We start from the raw sequence: 14,758 nt of genomic DNA on the forward strand, positions 1-14,758 counted from the left end.
CTTGAAGGATATCTTCATGTAAGATACACTAAACATTCACATGCAAACAAGACAGAGGATCTTCTTCAGCCAAAAGTTCACACATAAGAAATCTAGTTTGGCTTGAAGAACATATAATGAATAGGTAATTTTAGATACCTTTCTCACAAATTAATTGAGCAAAGTCAATAACTTAAATCCTATTATGGCATGATTAAATTCTTTAATTATTAATTTTTGATATCATGTCTATATGTGTATTGACTGACTTATACTTTTAGAAATTGTTTCATGGTTTGCTCAATCTAAAATATTTCTATGGCTGTATCATAACCATGAAATACACAAGTATATGATTAAAACTCTGATTTAGAATGACTTGTGAGAAGCTACGAATTCTTGGGCATAATGAAAATAGTGTTTGCATGATATACCTCTATACGATACATTTCATTATTTCTTTATTCAGCTCTTTCATGTAGATTACTTGAGAATAACAAAAAGAGAGAGAGATAAAGAAAAGAAAATGGACATTGTTCAAGAGATGAAAAATCTGAGCAAAGGCAAGTACTTCAATCTTAAGGAAAAGCAAAACAAGCATAATATATTCGGCACATTTGGAAGGGATAAAATCTATAATTAATTACACTCAAACAGGGAGAGTTTGGAGTGAACATTTTAACCTTTCTATATTGCTCATCATAGGGATGGTGCCAATGGGGAGGCTAGTGGTAGTACCCGGCACTATTTGACCCAACTATTCGGTGTAGGGCATATTAGGGACGGCACAAGAGGGAGGCTAGTGGTAGTACCTCGTGCCCCTTCCCAACTCCACCGGATAGGGAGTAAATAGAGTATAGAGCATAAGAAAGTAAAAAATGAAAGACAAAGTAAATGAAAGTATACAAGAAAGAATCAATTCAAATTTTTAGTCACATGGAAACACACTTTAAGGATGAAATCAGTGCAAAATTATATTTAAATAGGGGGAGTTTATTTGAAAAGAATTGATTTTGATACTTGACATGCTTGTTCTTAATATTTTAATGTATGACTTAACACACACTATATTTTGCATGTGGCATGATATTTTAAATTATGGGTTCTCAATACTTTTGTAGTACCCCATACTTGGACAACTTGATTGAATGTTTGAAATACTACATAACATTTTTTGCTTAGTTTTATTGAAAAGAAATTTCAGATTTGTTGTTAGCAATCATCTCTAAAATCTGAAAGTTGAATAAAGGAGAAGAGAAGTATATCTCTATTTAGGCAAAATGAATTGATTTTGTTTTATCTTTCAACTTGCCTAATTTTGGTATATAATGTTCTAATTTATACCAAAACTCAACATAAATACAAATATTCTGAATATGCTCTTATATGTTTGAAATATGTGTTTTCAATCGTAATGATTTAAGATGAGCTACAATGTGGAAGATACATATCTCAAATTATGATTTTGAAAGCCTCTATTGAAAATTCTTATGTAATTCAGAATCTGATTTTGTATAAAAACTTAAACTCAATATGATTTCTAAATAAATTCTTAATGTAAGAAAAACAAAATTAATTTTGATGCCTTGGTTGATTGCTCCGATACGCATCCGAAACATATCATCTCTTATCTTTAAAGTGTACTAATATTGGTCCAAATGATGTGTCTTTCAATGATCTTAATTGCAAACAAATATTTTTAAATATATGATTTTATTTTGATATTAAAAAGATTTATTGTACTTCATGTATACATTGCTGAAAAAACTATGATTAAGAAATTGAGTTCTAAAAATATATATATTTCAATAATCATCTATATGTTTTTCTCTCCTACATTATTAAACACTTCTATCAATAGAGTGAATGATCTTAAAGCTAGAAATATTTCAGCTCACTCAAATGATTCTAAAAGAAAGAAAATGTAAATGCGGTTGAAAGAAACTAAGCTTCAAATGAATCATTTTCTGATTAATATTTCTATACATTTTCTCTAAGATTATGAGAAAGCATAACTTGTTCGTAAAGGATTAGAAAGAGTAATTACTACAAATTTTGGAATAATACTAGATTACTCTACATTCTTGATATTACAGAATTTCAGTGTTATTCACGTTTATCACTAAAATCTGAAATTCAACAATTAAAATGATTAAAGAAGAATGCATCTTTTGAGGGGGAGCTTTAGATATTCAGTATCCTATCCCAAAGACACTTTATTTTGATGCATACTTTGAATTTTATGGATTGATTTTGATGAACCTCCTTATATTGCAAGACATGCTTTAATTACCTTGAGATGAGTTCTATAAAGGTTGTCTTATCTCAAACCTTGAGTCTTATGAAAATAAGCTGAAACTTATAGAAAATACATTTTTGAGATTGACAATTTTGTTGAACATTATCTTAGGATTCTAAACTCTTAAATGGAATGATCAATTGAGGGGGAGAAAGAAAATTTCAGAAGGAGAGGTCTTATTGGACTTAATTGCATAAATCTATAGCTAAAGGAGAGAGAAAGAATACTAAATGAAAAGTAATCCTAATACTCTCCAATATGTATCATCTGAAACTTAAATCTGAAAATCTTTATGATACACCTTGAGGCGTGTTATTTGGTTAGTATATCTTATGCATCACTCATGAACCAAATTACAAATCTTGAGAGCCTCAAATTTAATGAAACAGGGGGAGAATAATGTGTTAAATTTTCTTGAGTATCTCTTAGAAAATCTATTTTTGGAACTTCACTAATGAGCTCTAATTGGCTTGCTTTTTGGAACTTCAATTTTGTGCAAATTCATTATTTTATGTTTCAAATTGTGCTTATTTTCTAAAGAAATAAAAGAAAGTCTTTAAAAGAGCTCTAAGATGTATCAAAAATTGCATGAATGTATATTTTGATATTTGTGCCCCAATGCTCCTATTATCATAAAAGAACTTTGAAGTCATTAAGAAAATTAATTAAATTGCTCTCATGGTTGATAAAATACTTAATAGATTGGACAAAAGGTCTTAAATGAACAAGCTTTCATACTCAGTGAAGAGAGGTTAGATTTCCACTCATGTTTTTCCTTGAATATCATTTGTAGTACTTCTTGAATTAACCTAAGGAAGATTCCACCTACACTTGATTAGAAAACTATCTGTGGTATCAAATTAGAAAACCTCTTGAATTCACACTCGATGTGTTCTGCTCTGATCTTTGTACTTAATGTTTCACTATCTTTTTGATGTTGTCAAAAAGGGGGAGAAATATCTAAGTATATGCTATATACTCAGAATGCTTTATTACTTTGAATTGAATACAAATCAGCTTAAAATTTAAATATGTTGATTGTGTTAAGCTGATTAAATCTAAAGCATTATCATGAAGTATGTTTTTTAAAAAAGATATTGTTTTCTAGCATATACTCCAAGTTTTGTCATCATCAAAAAGGGGGAGATTGATGACCCAAAGATTGATTCATAGATTGATTTTGATGATTACAAAACCTTGAAGTATAGAGACTAATGTTTATGTTGCAAGGAGAAAGATATTTATTTTGCAAGGAACATAGCAAGTTGGAAGAACACAAGAAGGCCTCCAAAAGCACTCAAGAAAAGTTGGAAGAAAGCTACAATTTATTGGCCCAAGTCTCGAGTTCAAAGGATTCAAATTGGAGTAGTAAAATCAGAGAAAAAATTCAAAAGAACAGTCTTCGAGTCGACTCCTGAGGAATTCGAGTCGACTCCAATGTTTACCGAGTCGACTCCGGAGAAGTATGAGTCGACTCCTAGGAGTCACAGGCAGAAAGTCAGAGAGCAGTTTTCGGGTCTGAGATTCGAGTCGACTCCAGTGGAACGCAAGTCGACTCCGATGGTTGGTAGGTCGACTCCAAAGAAAGCAAGAGTCGACTCTCAGCGGAACACAAGGAAAAAGTCAGAGAGCATTTTTGGGACTCTGAGATTCGAGTCGACTCCCGCAGTACGCAAGTCGACTCTGAGACTCCGCGACCATCAACAGACAGAAGACCAAGTTACTGCCTCTGAGATTCGAGTCGACTCCCAGACAGCTCGAGTCGACTCCAAGAAAGCTTCACGTCAAAAGGCAGAAGAACAACTTTCGGAAACTGAGAGCCGAGTCGACTCCAAGGAAGTTCGAGTCGACTCCAAGACTTGACGAGCCAAAAGACAGAGGATCGGGAGTTCGGGCTCTGAGATTCGAGTCGACTCCCAGGACAGTCGAGTCGACTCGAGTGGACAAAATTCAAAATTGAATCCACGGACTTCAGTGGAAGAGCCGACTCCAGAATTGCCAAGTCAGCTCCAGAAGTTGGCGAGTCGACTCCGGATTAAGTCGAGTCGACTCCCAGTCAAGGCATGCACTTTAATTCAAATTTGGAACAGTGGCCGAGTCGTCTCCAGTAAAGCACGAGCCGACTCCTGCAACAGGCGAGTCGACTCCTGATCGCGCGAGTCGACTCCGATCCCAACGGTAATATTGTCAGGAAGTGCAGACTATGTCCAACGGCTCTATTTTTGTCTCTAACGGCTATATTCTTGTTTCCACGCCATCTAAAGCTATAAAAACAAAAAGAGAGCTAGGGGAGAACTCATGGAAGTGGGAGAGATCATCTAGGAAAGAGATCTCAAAGAGATTACAAAGAAAATCTCCCATAAGCACAAAAGGGCCATCCAAAACGAAATAGAGAGAAGAAGAGCATCCAAGTGAATCCGAAAGCTTCCTCTCCATCCGTGTGCTGCCTCGGGGATCCTCTACTTCATGCCAAATCAGAGGAGGATCAAGTAAAGAAGAAGCCGAGCTCCTCCATCTTCAAAACTCGTTTGAGGGCTTCTCTTTACTCTATTTGTTTATATTGTCATATTTGCTTGTTTAAGAAGCTTTGTTTTGTTTTATACTTTGTTTTAATATCTTGTAACTTGATTCAATCAAGGGATTGAATCAAGGGGTTAAGGTTTGTTGGTGAGCCAAAGAAAAACCAACGGTGATAGGTTTGTTGGTGAGCCGAGGGTAAAACCAACGTGTAAGGGTTTGATTGTGATCCCGGGAAAACAATCGGGGAGGTTCTAGTCGGTGAGCCTGGGAAAACCGACCGAGTTCGTTGTGCGCTCGTAAAACAACAAGTTGGGTTGTGAGCTTGTAAAACAACCGGCTGTAATCGGTAGGATTATAGTAAAATTCCCAAGAGGTCTTGGGGAGTGGATGTAGGTGCTGGGGTGCACCGAACCACTATATGTCCTTTGTGTTTGTAATGCCTCTAGTTATTGTCTAACTAACACACTTACTTACATAGATAAATTGCTTGTTTAATTCTTATCCGCACATCCCTTAGTTGCAAGCATATTTAATCAAGTCGAAGTCTATACACCAAACCCTTGCTAAGTTTAACTTTCACTGTGCATCTATACAACTTAGCATAGTTAATCAAAAAGTTTAAGAAGTAACATAAAAGTTTTAAAAGACCCAATTCACCCCCCCTCTTGGGTTGTATCTACTGGGCAACAAGAAGTTTTCCCCATATTCCTTAAAGCAATGACTTTTCTTCATTTGGGCGATGTGGGACTAAACGCTTCCCATCTTTCCCCTCGTTCCATTTTTGTCAAGAAAAATAAGGAAGGGAGAGCGGCGGCCATGGCAGCGGCTCTCCCCGTCCAACTGGTGGCCAACAGGGCCACTGTCCAGCGGCCCGACTCCCCGGCTGCCGCTGCAACCCGCCGTGGCCGCCATGGCCACCGCGGGCGAAGAAGAAAAAAAAAAAAAATTGGCCGCCATGGCCTGCGGCCCGCCGCTAAGCGGCCCCGGCCACTGCCAGCGGCGCCAGCCGCGCCACCCACGGCGCCCGCAGCACGGCCTCCGGCCGACGCCCCTGCGGCCCGCGACCGCGGGCTGCGGCCGCACCCTGCGGCCGAACCCCGCGGCCTCCGCGGCCGATCCCGGCCTCCGGCCCCGCCATGTGGCCGCCCCGTTGCCTCGGTTGCGCCGCCGTTGTTTAGGAGAGAAGGGGCCACTGGTTTTGGCCCCCTTCTCCTCCTTTCGTTTGGGGAAGATGAAGAGATGGGTTTCGGGTTTCGGGCATGGAATCCAACCCGAAATCCGAATCCATTTAAATATATATAAAGGGGTGAAGGGATTAACAGGTTTCGGGTTATTGGGCCTCGCCCGCAACCCGAAACCCGAATCCTTTTGGCTTAAATTGGGCCTTTTACAGTTAAACCCCTGACAATATGTTATTCTGCAAAAGGGGCTTTTGAAATTCATATATGGTCCCCAGCCGAAAGTTGAATTATCAAAAGGGTCCTAAAATATTTTTATGTGGTCCCTTTGCTAAAGTTTCATTGCAGAACAGTACTTTGACAATTATATATTACTCCATGTAATGAATTTATTGCATAATTGATCAATTTATATGCTTTCTTATGATGATACATGATTATTTAAATTTATTCATATTTTTCATGATAAAACGATGATATATGCATGAGACGAGCCAAAGCATCTTATGTAGGAAAAGACATATAAATGATTAAATTTTTGCATATTTGTGGTGACGAGCCAAAGCATCCCATAAATTTTAGAATGCTTTAGCTTAATTTAATCAATAAAGAGTCTTTTTATCATCATCTCATGAAATTGAATAGTTGCATCATATATAATGAACCGGCCCCAAAGGGAAATCATTATACAAAGTTAATGGTGGGATGAAATAATGTTATTAGTATGATATTTATGATGAAATCTTGTTGCCCAAAGGCCTTGAATTCTTCATTAACATTGAACAATATCTAGTAAAATTTTATCCATTGAATAACGGTGTCTAAGAAAAGCTTGTCAAAAAGGCATACGTGCCTAAGAAAGGCTGGTACTTAAGTGAGCCTAGTGCTCCACCACCGATCTGGAGCTGATCTGGCTGTTATTCTTTGGATTTTTTCAACTAGATATATAAAGTTCATTAAATATCATACTTAATGCATTAGTTTTATCATAAAGGGGTAAATCATGTAAAGTTAATTTTGATTTACTCACTAAATTGCTAATATGGGTTAGTGATTTAGATAAGGTTTTAGCGTAATTATAGCATGCATATTGATAGTAAGCATATGTTTTGCAGCTTTATTTCCGACAGTTTTTTCACAATCCACATCATCCATCCCAATACTTAATGGTTCAAATTTCTCGGAATGGAAAGAAAGACTGACATTTACTTTAGGGTGCATGGATATTGATTTGGCACTTCGTGAGGATATGCCACCTGTCCCCACGGAGGAAACTACACCAGAGGACAAAAAGTTGTATGAGAGGTGGGAGCGGTCAAACCGCTTAAGTCTTTTACTCATACAAAATCATATCTCCAGAAAGATAAGGGGCTCTATTCCTGATTGCAAAACTGCAAAAGAATTCTTAACAGCAGTAGAAGAGCAATTTGTGAGTTCAAAGAAAGCCCTAGCCAGCACCTTAATATCAAGGTTTGCTTCCTTAAAGTATAATGATAATGGTGGCATACGCGAGCACATTATGGAATTACGTGACATCGCTGCCCAATTAAAATCATTGGAAGTAGACATGTCAGAGACTTTTCTTGTACACTTTGTTCTTAATTCTCTGCCTTTGGAGTATGCACCATTTAAGATCTCATACAACACACATACAGAAAAATGGACTATGAATCAACTTCTAGCCATGTGTGTTGATGAGGAGCAGAGAATAAAACAAGAGAGGCAAGAGAGCGTTTATCTCACCTCTCATAAGGGAAAAGAACATAAAGAGGTCGGCGGTACCAGTCATCATATTCCTGTTAAGAAGAAGAAAATGAAAGTGTCAGCCAAAGTGACTGACAAAAGGCAAATAAAGTGCTTCTTCTGTAGGAAACAAGGACATTTGAAAAAGGACTGCATCAAGTACAAGAATGGCTCGAAAAGAAAGGTACTTTTCTTTCCTTAGTGTGTTATGAATCAAATTTTATTGATGTACCTCATAACACATGGTGGATTGACTCTGGTGCTACTATCCATATATGTAAAACTTTGCAGGGATTGTTGAACAAAAGAATTCCAACGGAAAGTGAACGAAGCATCATAATGGGAAATAAGATGCGTTCACATGTGGAAGCTGTTGGAACGTTCAAATTGACCTTAAAGACTGGCCATATTTTGTATTTAGAAAATACCTTCTATGTACCTGGATTTTCTAGAAACCTAATATCTATTTCGAAACTTGTTTCCTTTGGATATACCGTTTCATTTGGACGGTCTTTTGTAAACCTTTCCTTGAATAATATTATTGTTGGTAATTGCTTGTTAGAGGATGGTTTATTCAAATTAGACCTTGATACATCCTTTGAGCTATCCCTTTTATCTCTGCAAATAAAGAACATTATGGATTAAAACGTAGCATGATAAACGAAAATTCCTCTATGTTATGGCACCAAAGGTTAGGTCATATCTCCATAAAAAGAATCAAGAGATTAGTAAATGATGAAATTTTACCAACTCTTGACTATGGTGATTTTGAAACTTGTTTAGACTGCATCAAGGGAAAGCAGACTAACAAGTTTAAGAAAGGTGCCATAAGAAGCACAAATTTATTGGATCTCATACATACAGATATATGTGGGCCCTTTTCGACCCAATGTTTTACTGGTCATAAATATTTTATCACCTTTATTGATGATTACTCACGCTATGGGTATCTCTACTTATTGTATGATAAGGCTGAGGCATTAAATGCCTTTAAGCTTTTCAAAACAGAGGTAGAGTTACAACTTGATAAAAAGATTAAAGTTGTGAGATCAGATAGAGGTGGTGAATACTACGGTAGGTATACTGAAACTGGACAACATTTAGGTCCATTTGCTCGATTTCTTCAAGAGCAAGGTATAGTTGCACAATACACTATGCCTGGTACTCCTGATCAAAATGGAGTTGCGGAAAGAAGAAATCGAACATTAATGGAGATGGTAAGAAGTATGATTAGTCACTCAACTCTCCCAATTTCTCTGTGGGGTGATGCCTTAAAAACCGCTGCGTATATTCTAAACAGGGTTCCTACTAAAGCTGTCCCAAAAACACCCTATAAAGTTTGGACAGGTAGGAAACCTAGTTTAAGACATCTACACATTTGGGGGTGTCAAGCTGAGGCAAGGGTGTACAACCCACAAGAGAAAAAGTTGGACTTTAGAACCATTAGTTGTTATTTTATTGGTTATCCAGAAAAGTCCAAGGGATACAGATTTTATTGTCCTAATCATACTTTGAGGATTGTGGAGACAAGAAATGCTAGATTTCTTGAAAATGACCAAATCAGTGGGAGTATAAACCCTCAAGAAATTAATTTTGAGGAAAAGCAAACTCCGTATGCTGTGCAAGATTCAAATAAGCAGCCAATGATTCCTCCACCTATCATTAATAATGATTTAGAGGAGGATGAGTCTACTATTAATGTTCCACTTGAATCTGTGCCAATTATCACTGAGAATGTTGCTCCCCCACCTATAGAACCAGTGGATCAAGAAGCAACTTTAAGAAGGTCATCAAGGGTAAGGAGATCTCCAATTCCACCAGATTATATAGTATACCTTCAAGAAAGCGATTATGACATAGGGAATGTAGATGATCCAATAAATTTCTCACAAGCCATAAATTCAGTAAATTCCTCCAAATGGTTAGATGCTATGAAAGATGAGATAGATTCTATGGCTAAAAACAATGTTTGGAATCTAGTTGAACTACCTTCTGGAGCTACTGCAGTACGCTGCAAATGGATTTTTAAAACCAAAAGAGACTCCAAGGGCAAGGTAGAGCGACATAAGGCTAGACTTGTTGCCAAAGGATTTACTCAAAAGGAGGGTATTGATTATCATGAGACCTTCTCTCCAGTTTCAAAGAAGGACTCTTTAAGGATAATTATGGCTTTGGTGGCTCATTTTGATTTAGAGCTGCACCAAATGGATGTGAGAACTGCATTTCTTAATGGCGATTTAGAGGAAGAAGTTTACATGAAACAACCTGAAGGTTTTGTTTCAGAAGGTCAGAGTCAAAAAGTTTGCAAGCTAAATAAGTCTATATATGGACTCAAGCAATCATCCCGACAGTGGTATCTTAAGTTCAATAACGTCATTTCTACATTTGGCTTTGTAGAAAATGTTGTTGATAGATGTATGTATCTTAAGATCAGTGGGAGTCGATTTATTTTTCTAGTCCTATATGTAGATGACATTTTACTTGCTAGTAGTGATTTGGCATTGCTTAGGGAGACTAAGCAATTTCTCTCCAGTAATTTTGATATGAAGGATATGGGTGAAGCCTCATATGTCATCGGCATTGAGGTTCATAGAGATAGATCTAAGGGAAAAGTTTGTCTATCTCAAAAAGCCTACATTAAGAAAATGTTGGAGAGATTTGGTATGGAAAATTCCAAACCAAGCCCAGTGCCTATTACTAAAGGCGAAAAGTTGAGCCAATCACAATCTCCGAGGAATGAAATTGAAAGGGAGCATATGAAAGCATTTCCATATGCTTCACTAATTGGGACTTTAATGTATGCTCAAGTCTGTACCAGACCTGATATAGCATATGTTGTGGAATTACTGGGGAGATTTCAAGCTAATCCAGGAATGGAACATTGGAGAGCTGCAAAGAAAGTATTAAGATATCTTCAAGGAACTCAAGATCATATGCTCACATACAACAAATCCGATCTTTTGGAGATAGTTGGATACTCAGACTCAGACTTTGCGGGATGTCCAGATAGTAGAAAATCAACATCAGGTTATATCTTTCTACTAGCTGGTGGTGCAGTCTCGTGGAAGAGTTCGAAGCAAAAGATGACAGCTGCTTCAACAATGGAGGCTGAGTTATTAGCATGTTATGATGCAGTTACACAGGCTATTTGGTTGAGGAACTTTATCGCAGGCCTACAGATCGTGGACACTATTTCAAGGCCCATAAAGTTATATTGTGATAATTTAGCAGCAGTTTCCTCAATAAAGAATAACAAGATATCCAATGGAAATAAGCACATGGAGGTGAAATATCTTGTTATAAAAGAAAAATGTGATGACCATAAAGTTTCAGTTCAATACATCAATACTGTGCTTATGTTGGCAGATCCTTTGACCAAAGCAATAGCCCCGGGATTGCATAAGGAGCATGTCGGTCAAATGGGCCTTTTCTGTATAAATTAATTGATGTGTTATTGTGCACATTTCAAATGGCTGTAAATCACATTTTTTGTATTTTCTGCTTTAATGAATTCATATGGTTTATGCATACTATAGTAGCAGAAATTGTGACCAAAGAATGGATTTCATGAGAAGTTCATTCATAAGGGTTTGGTTATGATGGTTTAGTAATATAGTGATCATGGAAGGTTATACGTCAATCAAATAGGTGTTATTTCCGCCATGGTTCGTATTATTATTCTCAAAGTAATCAAACATAAAGTTTGCCCACAATTGATATCAGAATAGAAAGAATACGCGTATAAAGATTATAAAATTCAAGTGCTAAGGATATTTCACTTGTCAATATGGTCCAAGTGGGAGAATGTTGGGATCCCGTCAAGTTGTGGCCCACATTGACAAATGGCGTCAATATGGTCCAAGTGGGAGAATGTTGGATCCCGTTTTAATTAAACCCTGATCCCGTTTAATTAGAACCCACGTTTGACAAGTGTCCCTTGAATTTCGTAAATCCTGATAATCACAAGGGCATTAAGGTATTTTCACAGTAGTGAAGGGTTACCTTGCTGGGGGGTGACTCTTCACGGGTGTAACCACCTGCAGCGTTTGGTCCCTGGAGAGGGCTATAAATAGCCTGTTAGACCCCTTCTCTAAAGCACGCATTAAGAGCTCTCTCTCCAGAAGATCTCTCGCTAATCTCTATTCAAATCTCGATTGATCACGGCTGCGCACGCATTTCAAAGCTTAATTCAAGATGGATTTTGCGAGTCAAGGTATGGTTTATGATTCATTAAGATTAATCATTCCGTCAGATACACCATGGCAATAGCCATCAATGGTGGTCATCTAGTAGAAGGGAAGAGGGAACAAAGGAGATGGCTCTAGGTCAATTCATGATGGAAAGAGGCTAGCGAAGGTGACAATTGTCTTGGCCAGGGGTCTGGCCTCCAGCGAGAACTCCAACAACAATTACGTCGATGTTGATGGACGACAAATGAAAGCAAAGATAGGGAAGGAGCCATGAAAGAAGGCAAAAATAGGAAAAGTCCTATTCAACTAAATCCAACGACTAGTCAGTACTGTGGATAAAGCATATAGAGATTGACTGCCATCTTATTTGGGAGAAACTTCATAGTGGTCTTATTCAAACTATGCACATGTCTACAGATCAGCAACCAGTAGATTTATTTACTAAGGCATTTGGTCCAATACAGTTTCAATATCCACTTGACAAGTTGGGTGTCATCAACGTCCACTCCAACTTGAGAGGGAGTGTTAAAGGAAGGAGCTAAAGAATCAGGATCCTCCCATCACGGCAGTAATGGACCCGAAGATTATGGCAAGATCACAGAGTTTGTTGAGAAAGAACCCGAAGAATCAGGCGCCTCCCATTATACCAGTAATGGACCCGAAGATTCTGGCAGGATCACAGGGTTAAAGGACAACGGCTAGCAATTCTATTAATGATTCAATCACAAAGATTCCTGCTTTATATGCTTCATGTAATCTTGTGATTTGTTTCTCAATTTTGTGTATAAATAAGACAATGTACAGGACAACAAGACATAAAAAAAATTTTAATACAGTATCTCCCTTTCTTTCTCTTCATCCTTCCGTTTGTTATCTAACTCTGATTTTTCACGACTACTACTCAGTACTAATCAGGCAGACGATGGGGCTTTAAGACTAAGGTAGGTGGGAAAAGGGTTAGCATCAAGATGAGAATCTCTTACCTTAGCTCCAGTGAGGTATTGAAGTAGGCACGGTGAGGAATCACAATAGAGAACCAAGGATATTCAGCGACAATTGAGGGTGAACTCGATGGTGGAGTTCCTAGAAGGGAAGGTTAGGACTTTTATAGAGAAATTCCTAGGAGTCCCTCTTCCACCAAAGTTTGGAGAGGTGGCAGACTCTCATTGAGAGTCTTTCTCCTCTAGCTCGTGCATGGCACATTCTAAGCCACCCAACTGGCCGGTTTAGCCCAACCTAGGCTAGTCCAAAGCCATGACGGGCCAACCTAATGGACCGGACCCTTACCAAGATCTTTGTCAAGCCATAAAGCAAGTGAAAGTAGGTGAGGCTAGATCAAGTGGCGGGTCTCCAAGTGGGAGTCTCGTAATAGATTGTCAGTGTTGGCGCCTATGCAATAGATGTGTCGGGTTTGCAGCAAGGCAGAGCTAGAACGTTGAAAAATAGTTTGGTGTTGAGTGGAGGCCTTGCTGGACCAAAAATTGTAGATGCAGTAGTCTCGAGGCAAGTGCAAAGCCTGGTAGCGGTGCTAGAGTGGTGGAAGAGATGCGAATGAAGAGAGACCTCGGCCGGTCGAAAAGATGTTGAACGAGTTAAATTATCCGTTTTTGACCGCTAGATGCATAGAGATTTTTAAATTATATAAACTTTTTTTTGTTGAAGTGGGTAATTAACAGATGGTAGATCATATCTAATGGCATAAATCATTGACATAAGTTCCCCCCAATCGTCTTGTTTGGACAAATCTTATTTGGATTGTTGGGAGCATCCATATATTAGCTCTACTCTCCCTATATATATTTAGTGAGGCAGATTGGCTCTCTTGATTAAATGAATTATTCAATAAATTTTAGTTCTTGCGAATGCACCATCTACGAGCTGAACTTTAGGCTTCTGCTTGTCACTCGTTTGACACGGTGATGCGAGCACAAGGACGGAACTCATATGTTCTTCGCAATAGCTTCCATCTAATGCTAATGAGGCCCCTTCTTTTTGGTGGAACACTAAAGTCACTTCGAATAGAATGTGATTCATGTAGCAAAAAAAAAAGAAAAAGAAAAAAAGAATGTGATTCAAAGTTTGTGGGCTCCTTCAAGTGGTTGTGCCAAACATATCTTCTTCTAATAACACTTTTTCTAGAAATTCCACGTGAATTGTCACAAAACTCCTATTAATTAATTCCTCCGACCTTTAAAATAATGGCACGAGAAGAACGTGTCCATGGTCGTTGTCATCCGTTATTTTTATTAGAGAATGCTTGGATATAGAATTTATAGACCTTAAGACGAAGCGATGATATCGAATACATCAGTTGTGCCATGCTTTCTCGGTTACGGTGGCGTAAAGGGATTGTTGCATAAAATTAGATTAATTTATATTTTAAGGTTTATGCTTCATCAACAATATCTCAATCTCTCTTTCCTCGGATATTTTCCAAGTCTATTCATGCAAATATTTTTAAAAATTCAGAACTTTTTTTATATATAGAAGTCTAATATAGTTTACGCATTTTAGGAGAGAAATCAAGTTAAAAATATTGCAAAGATATTCTAATTTTTAATAAAATCATCTGATGAGGGTTATCTTTGACATTCTAAAAGAAATTAAGCCACATATCTATAGTTTTTTTCTTTTGCCTCAATCTTTGAAGCGTCGCATTAAATTGGAAAAAAAATTGGCAGATGAGATAAATTCATATAAACCAATGCTAAAAATGAAAGAAGAAGCATAATTACAATGCCATAAACAAACATCACGTAGGATTTTCTTTCGAGCGGCATCACTATATATAGCTTCAATAGCAATGAAACGAACCTTCTGCAGTCCAACTCTAGTGAATCTCTGCACTC

This window comes from Phoenix dactylifera, chromosome 8 (genome assembly GCF_051530095.1).
Source record: "Phoenix dactylifera cultivar Ajwa chromosome 8, Ajwa_hap1_PhDact_Kaust_v1.1, whole genome shotgun sequence".
NCBI classification, from domain to species: Eukaryota; Viridiplantae; Streptophyta; class Magnoliopsida; order Arecales; family Arecaceae; genus Phoenix; species Phoenix dactylifera.